Raw genomic sequence first — 17,404 nt, 5'->3', positions numbered from 1 at the left:
AAATAGTAGCTGGGCGCCATGAGCAGCCGCAGACTTGCCGCCCGTGTGCATACCCTGATAGAAATGCCGCATCCAGTGTGCGAGCCCCTTGAGACTCTTAAGAAAACAGTAAAACACAGATTATTCCATCTCTATCTTCTTCTCCACTGCATTTATCTATGCTTGTAGATTGTTAATTAAATTTATGCAGATGCTCTCCCCAACAGAATCATCCCAATCCATCTAAAATGATTAATGCTGTACACATAGAGCCGTTCAGGTCATCTGGGGTCCGTTCTTCGTACCTCGCTTAAATGATCTAAGATTATTTGGCAGATCCTGGATCTTTAAATCTTGATAACTGATCTCTCGCTAATTTGGTTCTTCAAACAAGTTCGCGAATCAGATTAGAATGTCTGGATGAACTGATCTGAGATCGCTGCGTGTGTTGTGAAGTACAGATCTATCAATCCTCGAAATCATGATCAGCAATGCAACGATTGGCTGACGGCACAGCAGCGTAATGACATCATCTGATTAATATTCAATTATCCATGTGAGCAAAATTACATCAAATTAGCAGTAAACGGCTTGTTAAATATGACACGCAATAACCTTCCACATTTGTTATGAGCTGCAGGCTTTACACTTTCATGCGTCATGAGTATTCATCATGTATTTCAATGCAAATCAGTGTATTTAGCTCTACATTTAGAAAAGATTTTCTTATTATAGTAGCCGTTTCTTAATCGGTGTAAAGAATAACTGGTTGTTTACAAAAGCATTTTCATATTGGTAAAGGCGTCTGCAACTTTTGTGAAGCATCAAATCACCGGCATATTAACTATCAAAACATGTTTATGACTGCATAAATGTATTATTGCTTTAAAAAAAGTCACATATTGTGCATTTCTATTATACACAATTTGTACTAAAGTGATCTAAAAAGTTCATATCAATAAGTTTTCTCTTTGAACCACAAGGTGGCCCTCTTTGTACTTTCATTTCGAGGGTGCAGATTGCATACGTTTTATTAATATGTATAACTTTATTTATTTTATTAATGACTATAACTTTATATATATAGTTAAAAAATATCTACCATTTTCCCAAGTGTATATAACTACTACTGTAAGAAAATATCAGAATTCGGAACACTTTCTGTAGTATCTTTGCTTGAACTGAGCCGATCTACTCCTGTTTATATGAATTGAACCTGCTCCCAATCAGGTTTAACCTAGCAGAACTGTTGCTATGACAACAACTCTCGGATCAGCTTTGAGGAACGAAACGATCCTGGATCGTGTCAAATCGTCAATATCCAAATCCAGCTAACTGAATAATCCACGTACGAAGAACGGACCCCTGGTGAATTTGTACTCGTATCACAATATAAATCACAGAAAACTAAATATCACAATGTGACATATTTCCAATATCGTGCAGCTCTACATAGAACCACCTGTTTCATCCTCAAGGCTGTTTCTTGTACTCTCAGCCGTCTTATTGGAAACTGGTTAATACTGGTGCAATCTACATGCAGACTGGCAGCTGCTGCTACACAGAAAGTCTCTCCTGCACACAAAGGAAATGACTTTAAACAGAATTAACACATAACATGACAAATAACTCAGGAAACAGTTGTTTCCAATCCAGCAGGAATCCAGATCCACTCGAGAGCTCTCCATGACCTCTGACCTGGCTTAGTAGATCCTGAAAACAGATTTGACAGAGACGGACGCTTTAACTGAACACATCACTACATTAGGTCATGTTTAACTTCATTCACTGATCAAAATCATGTCAAAGATTAAAAACTGATTCAAATAATCGTAATAATAAAGTCAACAAGAACAGATTTTGATCTTTCCTGAAACAGATGAAGACAGAAAACGACTCGCTTCAACATGCAGCAGATCTGTGCTCACGATGACCTCAGTTTACTGTCTCGCTGTCATCTGAAGACCCCGTTAAAAATTGTCTAATGTTTAGCATTTGATGATATTTCTTTATTTAATAATAATTCCTTTTTTGTTTAAACCTCAAGACTTCCTGCTTCCTTTTACACATTAAAATGTTTGTGGTTGTCAGCATCAGTGGATGAAAATGAACACGACTACAGCTGCGCCACAGAAAGATGAAATCTCAGTGCTTTACATTTACTGAGCTGAAGTTCAGGAAAAACATCAACACAAACTTTCAAATCAACACATCTGCAAAGGTGTAATTCAGGAAAATCTCCACAGGAGGGCGACATGTTGAAACTCATTCAATTGGATTTATAGTGGTGTCTTACACCAAAATCACCACACGAGGGCGAATATTTTAAATTCATCAAATTGGCAGTGGTGTAATTCAGAAATATCTCCACAGGAGGGAGAAACTTTCCTTATTTTAGAGCGGCAGCAGTGCAGTCCACAAAAATCCCCACAAGAGGGCGAATATTTCAAATTCAGTAAATTCAAGATTTGCAAAAGTGTAGTTCAGAGAAATCTCCACAGGAGGGCGCAATATTTGATACTGATCTAATATTTGTCTATTTGTCTATTGTTAGATCAGATATTCAGTGTGTGTGTAATAATGTGTGTATTTGTGTGTCGACTCTACAGGATCAGTGACGTGTTGTGGACTGTAAACCTGTTGAACAGAAGCAGAGACGTGTGGACAGACACTGACTGTACTGATGACGATCATCTGCTGCTGCACAGGTGATGTAGATCATGTGTGATTGTGTGTGTTTGTCTTGCACATGTCGGTTACCATCATTTGCTTTGTGGAGGGTCACTCCTCTACAAAGTAAATGATGGTAACCGAAACGGGTGGGGAAGGGACGAAGGTCCAGAATTTTTATACAGTTCATTTAAAATTTTTTGGCAGGCTGTAAAGTATAACCCCTGCTGGACACGGCTCCGGAAGCTCCAGGGGGAGACCGAACTGGTATCCCCCCTTCTTCAGGCGCGCCTCACACTCACTCACCATTCACACATATCGCAGAGTTCTGGCTGGGACCGATACCAGCAACCCCTGAAGCCGTGGGGCAGCGCTCTTACCACAGAGCCACAGATCTCCTGTCTGAACACCTGCTGGAACTGATGTTGGACTGCTGACCTGTGTGTGAGCTGATTCAATAAAACAAGAATATATGTCAGATCTGAACCCTTGTCTTTATGAGTCTCTTCCTCAGAGAACTTGTGTTTATTCACTCATCAACCATCATTAGTTTCACATCTGTGTCCATCGTCTTGGTGAACATAATGAACCCAGTAAGACATTAGTCATAGTGAGAATTGAACCCAGGTCTCCTAGATTAAAGATCAACACTTTATGACCTGAGCCACTGAGTCTGGACAGTGAAGAAGATGTCGTATTGGGGCTTTATCACTATTCTCATAACGACCCAGGTTTGACGCATGTTTCTTTGTAATTTGGCCCACGAAAAACCTTCTGCCAAATGTCAAACCCTGTGGCTCAAAGGATGAGCTTTCGCCTGCTATTTAGAAGTGTGAAGGATCGATTCTCATTTCTGCTAGTCTGAGGTGCAAGTCGGATTTGAACTCTTGTCTTTATGAGTCTCTTCCTCAGAGAACTTGTGTTTATTCACCCATCATGGGTTTCGTTCCATCATCAGGGGCTCCTGGTCAGTATAATGAGATTCAGATGGACGTTAGCCATAGTGAGGTTTGAACCCGGGTCTCCTTGATTAAAGATCAATAGTTTATGACTTGAGCCACTGAGTCTAGATGGTGAACAATGTGTCTGATAGGGGCTTTATCACTGTTTTCATCATGACCAAGGTGTGACAAATATTTCTTTGTAATTTGGCTCACAAAACAACTATCGCTGGATGTAAGTCCTGTGGTTCAGTGGATGAGCCTTCGCCTGCCATGCAGGAGACATGGGTTCAAATCCCACTATTGCTTACTTTACTTTCGGTTACTGGAATTCAATCAGTGTGTCCCAAACAGCAGCTGACAGAATGAAAGCCATGATGGGCTAGTGGAAGAACACTTGGTTGCTGTGGATAAGGTAATGGCAGAGGCCTGGGCACGAAACTCACCTCAATGTGTAGTTCACAACAACACAAATTCAATCAGCAATGTAATTAGAGCGGGAACTCACACATAAAAATACTTTGTTGCTTTTCTGAATATATAAAAGGTTAAAAGCAACAAGCTTGGATTTGAACCCAGGTATGCTGTGACAGCTTCAGATGTCATGATGTGTGCTCTGACCACTTCACCATCACCACATATAAACCCACATTTCTTTCTCCAATGTGAGGATGACCACATTCTACACATTTTGAGAAAAAAAAACAAATAAACACAAATAATTCATATCAAATGTAAGTTATTTTAAATAAATGTAAACTGCATCATATGCGAATATATTATTATATTTCACTATTCAAAATGTGAAAAACCTGCTTATTCTTCAATCAAACACATCAACCATATGTTAAATGATCTTACAGCTGCTTGTGGGGCTTTAAATGTCACTAAACACAATTAAACACTGTAAATATCATCATTTACCTCTAAAGTCTCCTCATACTGTACTGATGACTCTACACCAAATCTGGCCAATCACATGCTTTCTACAGAAAGTCCCTCCCCCAACATACACGCGACAGAGCAGCAGCACAACAAACACACTTTCTGGACTCTCTACTGGAAATATGAGCTCATAAATACCTTTACTGGAGCTGTGAATCCGCCTGGATGTGGAGGAGTGTGTGGAGGAGCGTCAGCTGTTGAAAACAGGTCAAAGATCTGCAGCAGAAACACAACAAACACACGTGTGTATCTTCACTGCTGCAGAGGAGAGAGAGAGAGAGCAATGACTGAACACAAACACTACAACAACATCACTACAAACTAAACCAACAGAGCAAAGTCACTTACAGGTGAGTCGCGTTACTCTCCATTTCTTCACTTGGTGTGGCTTGTCTTTGCTGTCTGGCTGTAAAATCTGCTGTTGACTGACATTATGAGTCTGGCACTGAGCTGTCATCTGCTGGAGCTCAACTTTACACCAGTGAAATGGTGTACCTGTGTTGATCTGTGTCGCTGTTGTCAAAGGTGTTCAGACTAAAAGAGCAGCTCGCTGAATAAATAAATACTATTTAAATCAGGATCGGCAGAGAGGCAGGAATTAACCTCAGATCATCGTGAGCACAGTTTTGCTACATGTCTGTGTGTTTAACTAATTTTTAATGTTTAAAGCATGAACTCAAACATCTAATCATTCGTAAATGGTTAATTTTCTCACTATATTTAGAGTTTCAGGGCATATTTTTGATTGACAGTGTGGAAATATCAAATAATTATCAATAAAATATGAAACAATTTTCAAAAAAACTATTGATTTCAGGCTCAACATAAAAATATTGTTGAATAAAATGTAAAACATAAACAAACTGATCATTAAATGTCCGCTTGAACTGAGAAAATGTGACTTTAAACAGAGAGCAGCTGAAGCTGTATTGATTTGTTTTACTGTCTTTACTGCAGATGAAGTTGGTATGTGCTTGTCAAATAAACATTTCAGATGTTTCTATGGATGCTGCAAAATTTTTAAGTCAAATTTAAGAATTTGAGTCCTGAAGAATAAATAAATCAGTGGAGATGTCCAATAGCAGAGTTTCACTGTGTTTGTTTACAGTCTACTGTGAACAGCTGATTCACAAACACATTCATATTATCCACATTCAATGCACTGCTCAGTCCTCTGCCATTTTGATCTCTATAAGAGTATTTTGTAGTCTGCTGAGTATAAGTGTGTACATACTACAAAATGCACATTTAAAAATCGTCAATCACTCGGCTATTACTGTAAACTTTCTGAAGTGAAAGAACTGCAATAGACTTTATTAAACACCAACAGTTGAAGCAGAGGTTGATGTTAATTCTGCCTGTTTTATATCAGAGCTTCAAAATACAACAGAATAAATCTCTGTCGGTCTCTTTTGTTAAGTTTAATTATAATGTAGCCTAAATTTATCCATAACACAATAATGCAGGCCGCAAGTCAGATCACAGCTAACTCAAATTCATAAATATGGTTGATATGAACCTTCTGACCCTAGTCATATTTTATAGGAAATGAATGAGCATATTAAACTGTTTCTGGAGGTTTACCTAAATAAATCACAAACCTACTAAATATCAGAGAACAATTAAACTTATTGAATCAATGCAGAATATGCAGCACCTCAGAATCCTTCAATTTGCAAAGGTGTAATTCAGAAATATCTTCACAAGCGTGAAATGTTTAACTTCATTATTTTATAACAGCAGCAGTGCAGTTCACAAACATCAGCACAAGAGTAATATATATTATAATATTTTAAACTCATAAGATTTGTTATGGTGTAATTCTGGGAAATCTCCACACGAGGGCAATAAAATGTCGGTTGTCAGCATCAGTGGATAAAAATACACACAACTACAGCTGCACCACAAGAAGGAGAAATCTCAGTGCTTTACATTTACGGTTGTTGCTAGAGCGGATACGTTTGCGGCCAGAAGTTAACGTGAATTATTTCTATTATTTATTAACTTTCTCATTTGTTGTATTTTATTAACGTCTACCCCCACCCCAACCCTAAACCCAAACCTCACAGTACTGTGAAAATATTAATTATTGTTATACAGTGTCAAAAAAATGCTGCTTTATTAATGTGCATATTGCACTCCCGGCCGGCCGGATATCCGATCTAGACTTTACCTACATTTACTGTGCTGAAATCCACAAAAATCACCACAATCTTTCAAATCAATAAATCTGCAAAGGTGTAATTCAGAAAACTCCACAGGAGGGCGACATGTTTACATTCAGTCAATGAGATTTGCAGTGGTGTAATTCAGAAATATCTCCACAGGAGGGAGAAACTTTCATTCTTTTAGAACGGCAGCAGTGCAGTCCACAAAAATCCCCACAAGAGGGCGCTGTTATAGCGAATATTTTAAATTCATTGGTTCAAGATTTGCAAAGGTGTAATTCATAACAATCTCCACAGGAGGGCACAATATTTGATACAAATGTAATATTAGTATATTTGTCTATTGTTAGATCAGATATTCAGTGTGTGTGTAATAATGTGTGTATTTGTGTCGACTCTACAGGATCAGTGACGTGTTGTGGACTGTAAACCTGTTGAACAGAAGCAGAGACGTGTGGACAGACACTGACTGTACTGATGACGATCATCTGCTGCTGCACAGGTGATGTAGATCATGTGTGTGATTGTGTCTGTTCCACATGTCGGTTACCATCATTTGCTTTGTGGAGGGTCACTCCTCTACAAAGTAAATGATGGTAACCGAAACGGGTGGGGAAGGGACGCAGGTCCAGAATTTTTATACAGTTCATTTTAAATTTTTTGCCAGGCTGTAAAGTATAACCCCTGCTGGACACGGCTCTGGAAGCTCCAGGGGGAGACCGAACTGGTATCCCCCCTTCTTCAGGCGCGCCTCACAGTCACTCACCATTCACACATATCGCAGAGTTCTGGCTGGGACCGATACCAGCAACCCCTGAAGCCGTGGGGCAGCGCTCTTACCACAGAGCCACAGATCTCCATGTCTGAATTCTTGCTGGAACTGATGTTGGACTGCTGACCTGTGTGTGAGCTGATTCAATAAAACAAGAATATATGTCAGATCTGAACCCTTGTCTTTATGAGTGTCTTCCTCAGAGAACTTGTGTTTATTCACTCATCAACCATCATTAGTTTCACATCTGCGTCCATCGTCTTGGTGAACATAATGAACCCAATAAGACATTAGTCATAGTGAGGATTGAACCCGGGTCTCCTAGATTAAAGATCAACACTTTATGACCTGAGCCACCGAGTCTGGACAGTGAAGAAGATGTCGTATTGGGGCTTTATCACTATTCTCATTACGACCAAGGTTTGACGCATGTTTCTTTGTAATTTGGCCCACGAAAAACCTGCTGCCAAATGTCAAACCCTGTGGCTCAAAGGATGAGCTTTCGCCTGCTATTTAGAAGTGTGAAGGATCGAATCTCATTTCTGCTAGTCTGAGGTACAAGTCGGATTTGAACTCTTGTCTTTATGAGTCTCTTCCTCAGAGAACTTGTGTTTATTCACCCATCATGGGTTTCACGTCCATCATCAGGGGGTCCTGGTCAGTATAAGGAGGTTCACATGGACGTTAGCCATAGTGAGGTTTGAACCCGGGTCTCCTTGATTAAAGATCAATAGTTTATGACTTGAGCCACTGAGTCTAGATGGTGAACAATCTGTCTGAATGGGGCTTTATCACTGTTTTCATCGTGACCAAGGTTTGACATATTCTTCTTTGTGATTTGGCTCACAAAACAACTACTGCCAGATGTCAAGTCTTGTGGTTCAGTGGATGAGCCATTGCCTGCCATGCAGGAGACATGGGTTCAAATCCCTCTATTGCTTACTTTACTTTCGGTTACTGGAATTCAATCAGTGTGTCCCAAACAGCAGCTGACAGAATGAAAGCCATGATGGGCTAGTGGATGAACACTTGGTTGCTGTGGATAAGGTAACGGCAGAGGCCTGGGTACGAAACTCACATCAATGTGTAGTTCACAACAACACAAATGCAATCAGCAATGTAATTAGAGCGGGAACTCACACATAAAAATACTTTGTTGCTTTTCTGAATATCTAAAAGGTTAAAAGCAACAAGCTTGGATTTGAACCCAAGTATGCTGTGACAGCTTCAGATGTCATGATGTGTGCTCTGACCACTTCACCATCACCACACACATATAAACCCACATTTCTTTCTCCAATGTGAGGATAACCACATTCTACACATTTTGAGAAAAAAAAACAAATAAACACAAATAATTCATATCAAATGTAAGTTATTTTAAATAAATGTAAACTGCATCATATGCGAATATATTATTATATTTCACTATTCAAAATGTGAAAAACCTGCTTATTCTTCAATCAAACACATCAACCATATGTTAAATGATCTTACAGCTGCTTGTGGGGCTTTAAATGTCACTAAACACAATTAAACACTGTAAATATCATCATTTACCTCTAAAGTCTCCTCATACTGTACTGAGGACTCTACACCAAATCTGGCCAATCACATGCTCTCTACAGAAAGTCCCTCCCCCAACAAACACGCGACAGAGCAGCAGCACAACAAACACACTTTCTGGACTCTCTACTGGAAATATGAGCTCATAAATACCTTTACTGGAGCTGTGAATCCGCCTGGATGTGGAGGAGTGTGTGGAGGAGCGTCAGCTGTTGAGAACAGGTCAAAGATCTGCAGCACAAACACAACAAACACACGTGTGTATCTTCACTGCTGCAGAGGAGGAGAGAGAGAGCAATGACTGAACACAAACACTACAACAACATCACTACAAACTAAACCAACAGAGCAAAGTCACTTACAGGTGAGTCGCGTTACTCTCCATTTCTGCACTTGGTGTGGCTTGTCTTTGCTGTCTGGCTGTAATATCTGCTGTTGACTGACATTATGAGTCTGGCACTGAGCTGTCATCTGCTGGAGCTCAACATTACACCAGTGAAACGGTGTACCTGTGTTGATCTGGTGTCGCTGTTGTCAAAGGTGTTCAGACTAAAAGAGCAGCTCGCTGAATAAATAAATACTATTTAAATCAGGATCGGCAGAGAGGCAGGAATTAACCTCAGATCATCGTGAGCACAGTTTTGCTACATGTCTGTGTGTTTAACTAATTTTTAATGTTTAAAGCATGAACTCAAACATCTAATCATTCGTAAATGGTTAATTTTCTCACTATATTTAGAGTTTCAGGGCATATTTTTGATTGACAGTGTGGAAATATCAAATAATTATCAATAAAATATGAAACAATTTTCAAAAAAACTATTGATTTCAGGCTCAACATAAAAATATTGTTGAATAAAATGTAAAACATAAACAAACTGATCATTAAATGTCCGCTTGAACTGAGAAAATGTGACTTTAAACAGAGAGCAGCTGAAGCTGTATTGATTTGTTTTACTGTCTTTACTGCAGATGAAGTTGGTATGTGCTTGTCAAATAAACATTTCAGATGTTTCTATGGATGCTGCAAAATGTTTAAGTCAAATTTAAGAATTTGAGTCCTGAAGAATAAATAAATCAGTGGAGATGTCCAATAGCAGAGTTTCACTGTGTTTGTTTACAGTCTACTGTGAACAGCTGATTCACAAACACATTCATATTATCCACATTCAATGCACTGCTCAGTCCTCTGCCATTTTGATCTCTATAAGAGTATTTTGTAGTCTGCTGAGTATAAGTGTGTACATACTACAAAATGCACATTTAAAAATCGTCAATCACTTTGCTATTACTGTAAACTTTCTGTAGTGAAAGAACTGCAATAGACTTTATTAAACACCAACAGTTGAAGCAGAGGTTGATGTTAATTCTGCCTGTTTTATATCAGAGCTTCAAAATACAACAGAATAAATCTCTGTCGGTCTCTTTTGTTAAGTTTAATTATAATGTAGCCTAAAATTATCCATAACACAATAATGCAGGCCGCAAGTCAGATCACAGCTTACTCAAATTCATAAATATGGTTGATATGAACCTTCTGACCCTAGTCATATTTTATAGGAAATGAATGAGCATATTAAACTGTTTCTGGAGGTTTACCTAAATAAATCACAAACCTACTAAATATCAGAGAACAATTAAACTTATTGAATCAATGCAGAATATGCAGCACCTCAGAATCCTTCAATTTGCAAAGGTGTAATTCAGAAATATCTTCACAAGCGTGAAACTTTTAACTTCATTATTTTATAACAGCAGCAGTGCAGTTCACAAACATCAGCACAAGAGTAATATATATTATAATATTTTAAACTCATAAGATTTGTTATGGTGTAATTCTGGGAAATCTCCACACGAGGGCAATAAAATGTCGGTTGTCAGCATCAGTGGATAAAAATACACACAACTACAGCTGCACCACAGGAAGGAGAAATCTCAGTGCTTTACATTTACGGTTGTTGCTAGAGCAGATACGTTTGCGGCCAGAAGTTAACGTGAATTATTTCTATTATTTATTAACTTTCTCATTTGTTGTATTTTATTAACGTCTACCCCCACCCCAACCCTAAACCCAAACCTCACAGTACTGTGAAAATATTAATTATTGTTATACAGTGTCAAAAAAATGCTGCTTTATTAATGTGCATATTGCACTCCCGGCCGGCCTCATATCCGATCTAGACTTTACCTACATTTACTGTGCTGAAATCCACAAAAATCACCACAATCTTTCAAATCAATAAATCTGCAAAGGTGTAATTCAGAAAAAACTCCACAGGAGGGCGACATGTTTACATTCAGTCAATGAGATTTGCAGTGGTGTAATTCAGAAATATCTCCACAGGAGGGAGAAACTTTCATTCTTTTAGAACGGCAGCAGTGCAGTCCACAAAAATCCCCACAAGAAGGCGCTGTTATAGCGAATATTTTAAATTCATTGGTTCAAGATTTGCAAAGGTGTAATTCATAACAATCTCCACAGGAGGGCGCAATATTTGATACAAATGTAATATTAGTATATTTGTCTATTGTTAGATCAGATATTCAGTGTGTGTGTAATAATGTGTGTATTTGTGTCGACTCTACAGGATCAGTGAAGTGTTGTGGACTGTAAACCTGTTGAACAGAAGCAGAGACGTGTGGACAGACACTGACTGTACTGATGACGATCATCTGCTGCTGCACAGGTGATGTAGATCATGTGTGTGATTGTGTCTGTTCCACATGTCGGTTACCATCATTTGCTTTGTGGAGGGTCACTCCTCTAGAAAGTAAATGATGGTAACCGAAATGGGTGGGGAAGGGACGCAGGTCCAGAATTTTTATACAGTTCATTTTAAATTTTTTGCAGGGCTGTAAAGTATAACCCCTGCTGGACACGGCTCCGGAAGCTCCAGGGGGAGACCGAACTGGTATCCCCCCTTCTTCAGGCGCGCCTCACACTCACTCACCATTCACACATATCGCAGAGTTCTGGCTGGCCTTGAACCAGCAACCCCTGAAGCCGTGGGGCAGCGCTCTTACCACAGAGCCACAGATCTCCATGTCTGAACACTTGCTGGAACTGATGTTGGACTGCTGACCTGTGTGTGAGCTGATTCAATAAAACAAGAATATATGTCAGATCTGAACCCTTGTCTTTATGAGTCTCTTCCTCAGAGAACTTGTGTTTATTCACTCATCAACCATCATTAGTTTCACATCTGCGTCCATCGTCTTGGTGAACATAATGAACCCAGTAAGACATTCGTCATAGTGAGGATTGAACCCGGGTCTCCTAGATTAAAGATCAACACTTTATGACCTGAGCCACCGAGTCTGGACAGTGAAGAAGATGTCGTATTGGGGCTTTATCACTATTCTCATTACGACCAAGGTTTGACGCATGTTTCTTTGTAATTTGGCCCACAAAAAACCTGCTGCCAAATGTCGAACCCTGTGGCTCAAAGGATGAGCTTTCGCCTGCTATTTAGAAGTGTGAAGGATCGAATCTCATTTCTGCTAGTCTGAGGTACAAGTCGGATTTGAACTCTTGTCTTTATGAGTCTCTTCCTCAGAGAACTTGTGTTTATTGACCCATCATGGGTTTCACGTCCATCATCAGGGGGTCCTGGTCAGTATAAGGAGGTTCAGATGGACGTTAGCCATAGTGAGGTATGAACCCGGGTCTCCTTGATTAAAGATCAATAGTTTATGACTTGAGCCACTGAGTCTAGATGGTGAACAATGTGTCTTAATGGGGCTTTATCACTGTTTTCATCATGACCAAGGTGTGACATATTCTTCTTTGTGATTTGGCTCACAAAACAACTACTGCCAGATGTCAAGTCCTGTGGTTCAGTGGATGAGCCTTCGCCTGCCATGTAGGGGACATGGGTTCAAATCCCTCTATTGCTTACTTTACTTTCGGTTACTGGAATTCAATCAGTGTGTCCCAAACAGCAGCTGACAGAATGAAAGCCATGATGGGCTAGTGGAAGAACACTTGGTTGCTGTGGATAAGGTAACGGCAGAAGCCTGGGCATGAATCTCACCTCAATGTGTAGCTCACAACAACACAAATGCAATCAGTAATGTAATTAGAGCGGCAACTCAAACATAAAAATACTTTGTTGCTTTTCTGAATATCTAAAAGGATTAAAGCAGCAAGCTTGGATTTGAACCCAGGTATGCTGTGACAGCTTCAGATGTCATGATGTGTGCTCTGACCACTACACCATCACCACTTATAAACCCACATTTCTTTCTCCAATGTGAGGATGACCACATTCTACACATTTTGAGAAAAAAAAAACAAATAAACACAAATAATTCATATCAAATGTAAGTTATTTTAAATAAATGTAAACTGCATCATATGCGAATATATTATTATATTTCACTATTCAAAATGTGAAAAACCTGCTTATTCTTCAATCAGACACATGAACATGTTTCAAATGATCTTACAGCTGCTTGTGGGGCTTTAAATGTCACTAAACACAATTAAACACTGTAAATATCATCATTTACCTCTAAAGTCTCCTCATACTGTATTGAGGACTCTACACCAAATCTGGCCAATCAGATGCTTTCTACAGAAAGTCCCTCCCCCAACAAACACGCGACAGAGCAGCAGCACAACAAACACACTTTCTGGACTCTCTACTGGAAATATGAGCTCATAAATACCTTTACTGGAGCTGTGAATCCGCCTGGATGTGGAGGAGTGTGTGGAGGAGCGTCAGCTGTTGAGAACAGGTCAAAGATCTGCTGCAGAAACACAACAAACACACGTGTGTATCTTCACTGCTGCAGAGGAGAGAGAGAGCAATGACTGAACACAAACACTACAACAACATCACTACAAACTAAACCAACAGTGCAAAGTCACTTACAGGTGAGTCGCGTTACTCTCCATTTTTGCACTTGGTGTGGCTTTTCTTCGCTGTCAGGCTGTAATATGTGCTGTTGACTGACATTATGAGTCTGGCACTGAGCTGTCATCTGCTGGAGCTCAACTTGACGCCAGTAAAACGGTGTACCTGTGTTGATCTGTGTTGCTGTTGTCAAAGGTGTTCAGACAAAAAGAGCAGCTCGCTGATGCCGCCTAGTGGAGCGAATGGGATCTGCGGTTTAAAGCGCACCCCTAGCCCCACCCCTCACAATGACGTCACTAGCTCCATTGAGTACAGCGTCTGACATTGTAAGTCTGATATAGGAAGTCTCAGCTTGCAAATCCAAGTCTGCATGCAGATACTATTGGAGAAAGACTGACCAAATCTGCCTCATGCAGAGTTTACAAGATTTTTTTTTCATCCACTAATTGCGTTTTCATACAGCAACAGAAATACCTATAATGCAAAACTTAATGAACGGCTTACTACAATATAGGATTGAAAATAAAGCAGCCAGTCATCTTTATACGGCATTTAGTAAAGGAAATGTGTTCGTATTTTTGTTGGTAAAATTATCATTTGTGTCTGCGTCAATTAAATCTGTAAGCAATGAAAACATTCTGCATCCCCAATATAAGAGCTCGTCAAACAAGTTCTGTGTGTCTTTATTGATGAGTGGCGCATTAATTACCTACAGGCTAAATGATCATCTGGAGTGAAGAACATCATGGTGAGAAAGTCACAAGCTTGGAGGTTCAATATTCATGTTTTGCATTTAATTGATCAATACTTTATATCAAGTCTGTCATCATCAGCTTCTGGAAATTGTTTCATATTACATTCGTATTGGTTTGATATTTCCACATTGTTAATCAAGCATTTGTGCTGAAGTTCAATATAAAGTGAGCACAAATAATGACCCATGAATGATTAGATGATTGAGTGTATGCCTTAATAATTACTTTGACATTGTTAGGAGGGAAATGAACAGTTGAGACCAAAACGACTGCTGTGTCAGATCAAGAGAAGACTCTGAGCCGCAGATTAAATAAAATTAAGAGAATTTACGGGAGATAGTTTGTGGTTCTGCAGCAGGAGGGCTTCACACTGGCATTGAGTTTGCTGGCCGATCTCCCTGCCTTACACTAAGACAGAAAATCTCTCCTGCATACAAAGAAAATTACTTTACAGAGAATTTACACATAAAATAGAAAAACTCAGCAATCAGTTGTTTTCAATCCACCAGGAATCCAGTTCCCCTCGAGAGCTCTCCATGACCTCTGACCTGGCTTGGTAGATGGGCCATTCTTCAACTACGGGCACTTTTAACCTTGTGAAATTGAGTAAAAAAACTTGTTCAAAATTAACGTAACATAGCCTCATAAGTTTAAACACTTTGTCTAGTTTTAAGATCTGTAAGAGGACAAACTTAGATAAGAAGGGAAACATTTTCTCCATCGTGAACTGAACAAATGTCAATTCCAGCACATCTCAATATACAGCTTATATTTGTAAATGACATAAATGATGGCAGTCAAACATTGTCTAAGATCATTTTTGTTTCTAGTTTAACCAAATCTTTCCACAATATCAATAATAGTTATACATTTGTCAGTGAAATAAATTAGTTGTGTGCTGAATTGTACACCTGTCACACTCTAAAACTTTATATAATTTGGTTAAGAGCTTATTAGAAAATAAATAAACTGAATTTGGATATTAAACAGAGCATAAACTCATACATTGTGAATACACTTTAATGTGTGATGAGAACTTTTTAAATGTTTTTAATAATGTGTGTGGTGATGGAAATGACATTTCAACAGTTTATTATGAAAAAAATGAAAAATAGCTTCACTGATTAGCTTTGACTTGATACAAGCCTTTCATGTATACAAAACACTCTTATTTACCGTCATTTTGTTTTGGTTTAAAAATTTTTTAAGTAGGTTTGATTGTTAGTTTGACAAAAAAGAGAAATTTGAACAAAATTATATATATGTTTGGATATTTGATCAAAGGACATAAAAGTGCTCGTAGTTGAAGAATTACCCAGATCCTGAAAACAGAGATTTGACAGACACAGACGCTTCAGCTGAACACTTCACTACATTAGGTCATGTTTAACTTCAGTCACTGATCAAAATCATGTCAAAGATTAAAAACTGATTCAAATAATCATAATAATAGAGTCAACAAGAACAGATTTTGATCTTTCCTGGAACAGATGAAGACAGAAAACGACTCGCTTCAACAGGAAGCAGATCTGTGCTCACGATGACCTCAGTTTACTCAAGCTTCGCTGTCATTTGAAGATCCCCATAAAAACTGTGTGATATTTAGCATTTGATGATAAGTCTCTATTTAATAATAATTACTTTTTTAGTTTAAACCTCAAGACTTCCATTGTTTCTGGTTGTCAGCATCAGTGGAGGAAAATACACAGAACTACAGCTGCGCCACAGGAAGGTGAAATCTCAGTGCTTTACATTTGCTGTGCTGAAGTTCAGGAAAAACATTAGCACAATCTTTCAAATCAACTGAACTGCAAAGGTGTAATTCAGAAATATCTCCACAGGAGGGCGACATGTTTAAATTCATACTATTGGATTTGCAGTGGTGTCATTCACCAAAATCACCACACGAGGGCGAACATTTAGAATTCATCAAATTCGCAGTGGTGTAATTCAGAAATATCTCCACAGGAGGGAGAAACTTTCCTTATTTTAGAGCGGCAGCAGTGCAGTCCACAAAAATCCCCACAAGAGGGCGAATATTTTAAATTCAGCAGATTCAAGATTTGCAAAAGTGTAGTTCAGAGAAATCTCCACAGGAGGGCGCAATATTTGATACATATGTAATATTTGTCTATTTGTCTATTGATAGATCAGATATTCAGTGTGTGTAATAATGCGTGTATTTGTGTGTTGACTCTACAGGATCAGTGAAGTGTTGTGGACTGTAAGCCTGTTGAACAGAAGCAGAGACGTGTGGACAGACACTGACTGTACTGATGATGATCATCTGCTGCTGCACAGGTGATGTAGATCATGTGTGTGATTGTGTGTTTGTCTTGCACATGTAGGTTACCATCATTTGCTTTGTGGAGGGTCACTCCTCTACAAAGTAAATGATGGTAACCGAAACGGGTGGGGAAGGGACGAAGGTCCAGAATTTTATACAGTTCATTTTAAATTTTTTTGGCAGGCTGTAAAGTATAACCCCTGCTGGACACGGCTCCGGAAGCTCCAGGGGGAGACCGAACTGGTATCCCCCCTTCTTCAGGCGCGCCTCACACTCACTCACCATTCACACATATCGCAGAGTTCTGGCTGGGACTGATACCAGCAACCCCTGATGCCGTGGGGCAGCGCTCTTACCACAGAGCCACAGATCTCCTGTCTGAACACCTGCTGGAACTGATGTTGGACTGCTGACCTGTGTGTGAGCTGATTCAATAAAACAAGAATATATGTCAGATCTGAA

General features: G+C 39.2%; 5 long non-coding RNA genes across 5 annotated transcripts in view; 2 read left to right on the top strand and 3 right to left on the bottom strand.

Moving 5' to 3' along the window:
* The window catches only part of LOC137491509 (uncharacterized), a 9,021-nt gene extending 1,379 nt beyond the window's left edge, over positions 1–7,642 (top strand). Inside the window, exons 2-5 of the long non-coding RNA XR_015482537.2 lie at positions 2,589–2,687; positions 2,857–4,885; positions 7,107–7,205; positions 7,371–7,642. This is a non-coding gene — a long non-coding RNA (uncharacterized LOC137491509). The remainder of the gene's footprint in view (positions 1–2,588; positions 2,688–2,856; positions 4,886–7,106; positions 7,206–7,370) is intronic.
* On the bottom strand, positions 137–4,941 carry LOC148679912 (uncharacterized). Its single transcript, XR_015942199.1, has 2 exons — positions 4,674–4,941; positions 137–3,098 (listed from the first exon to the last, which is right to left on the bottom strand). It is a non-coding gene; the product is annotated as an uncharacterized LOC148679912 (long non-coding RNA).
* On the bottom strand, positions 6,206–10,369 carry LOC141381576 (uncharacterized). The gene is made up of 3 exons (XR_015482544.2): positions 9,404–10,369; positions 9,195–9,314; positions 6,206–7,613 (listed from the first exon to the last, which is right to left on the bottom strand). It is a non-coding gene; the product is annotated as an uncharacterized LOC141381576 (long non-coding RNA).
* On the top strand, positions 9,121–17,404 carry LOC137487237 (uncharacterized). Its single transcript, XR_015942202.1, has 5 exons — positions 9,121–9,405; positions 11,630–11,728; positions 11,893–13,920; positions 16,858–16,956; positions 17,126–17,404. It is a non-coding gene; the product is annotated as an uncharacterized LOC137487237 (long non-coding RNA).
* LOC141381567 (uncharacterized) lies at positions 11,993–14,077 on the bottom strand. Its single transcript, XR_015482538.2, has 3 exons — positions 13,919–14,077; positions 13,713–13,832; positions 11,993–12,135 (listed from the first exon to the last, which is right to left on the bottom strand). It is a non-coding gene; the product is annotated as an uncharacterized LOC141381567 (long non-coding RNA).

Source organism: Danio rerio, chromosome 4 (assembly GCF_052040795.2).
Source record: "Danio rerio strain M-AB ecotype USA chromosome 4, GRCz13ab, whole genome shotgun sequence".
NCBI lineage: Eukaryota > Metazoa > Chordata > Actinopteri > Cypriniformes > Danionidae > Danio > Danio rerio.
The sequence above is the reverse complement of the archived record's forward strand: the minus strand, read 5'-3'. Positions and strand labels throughout refer to the sequence as shown.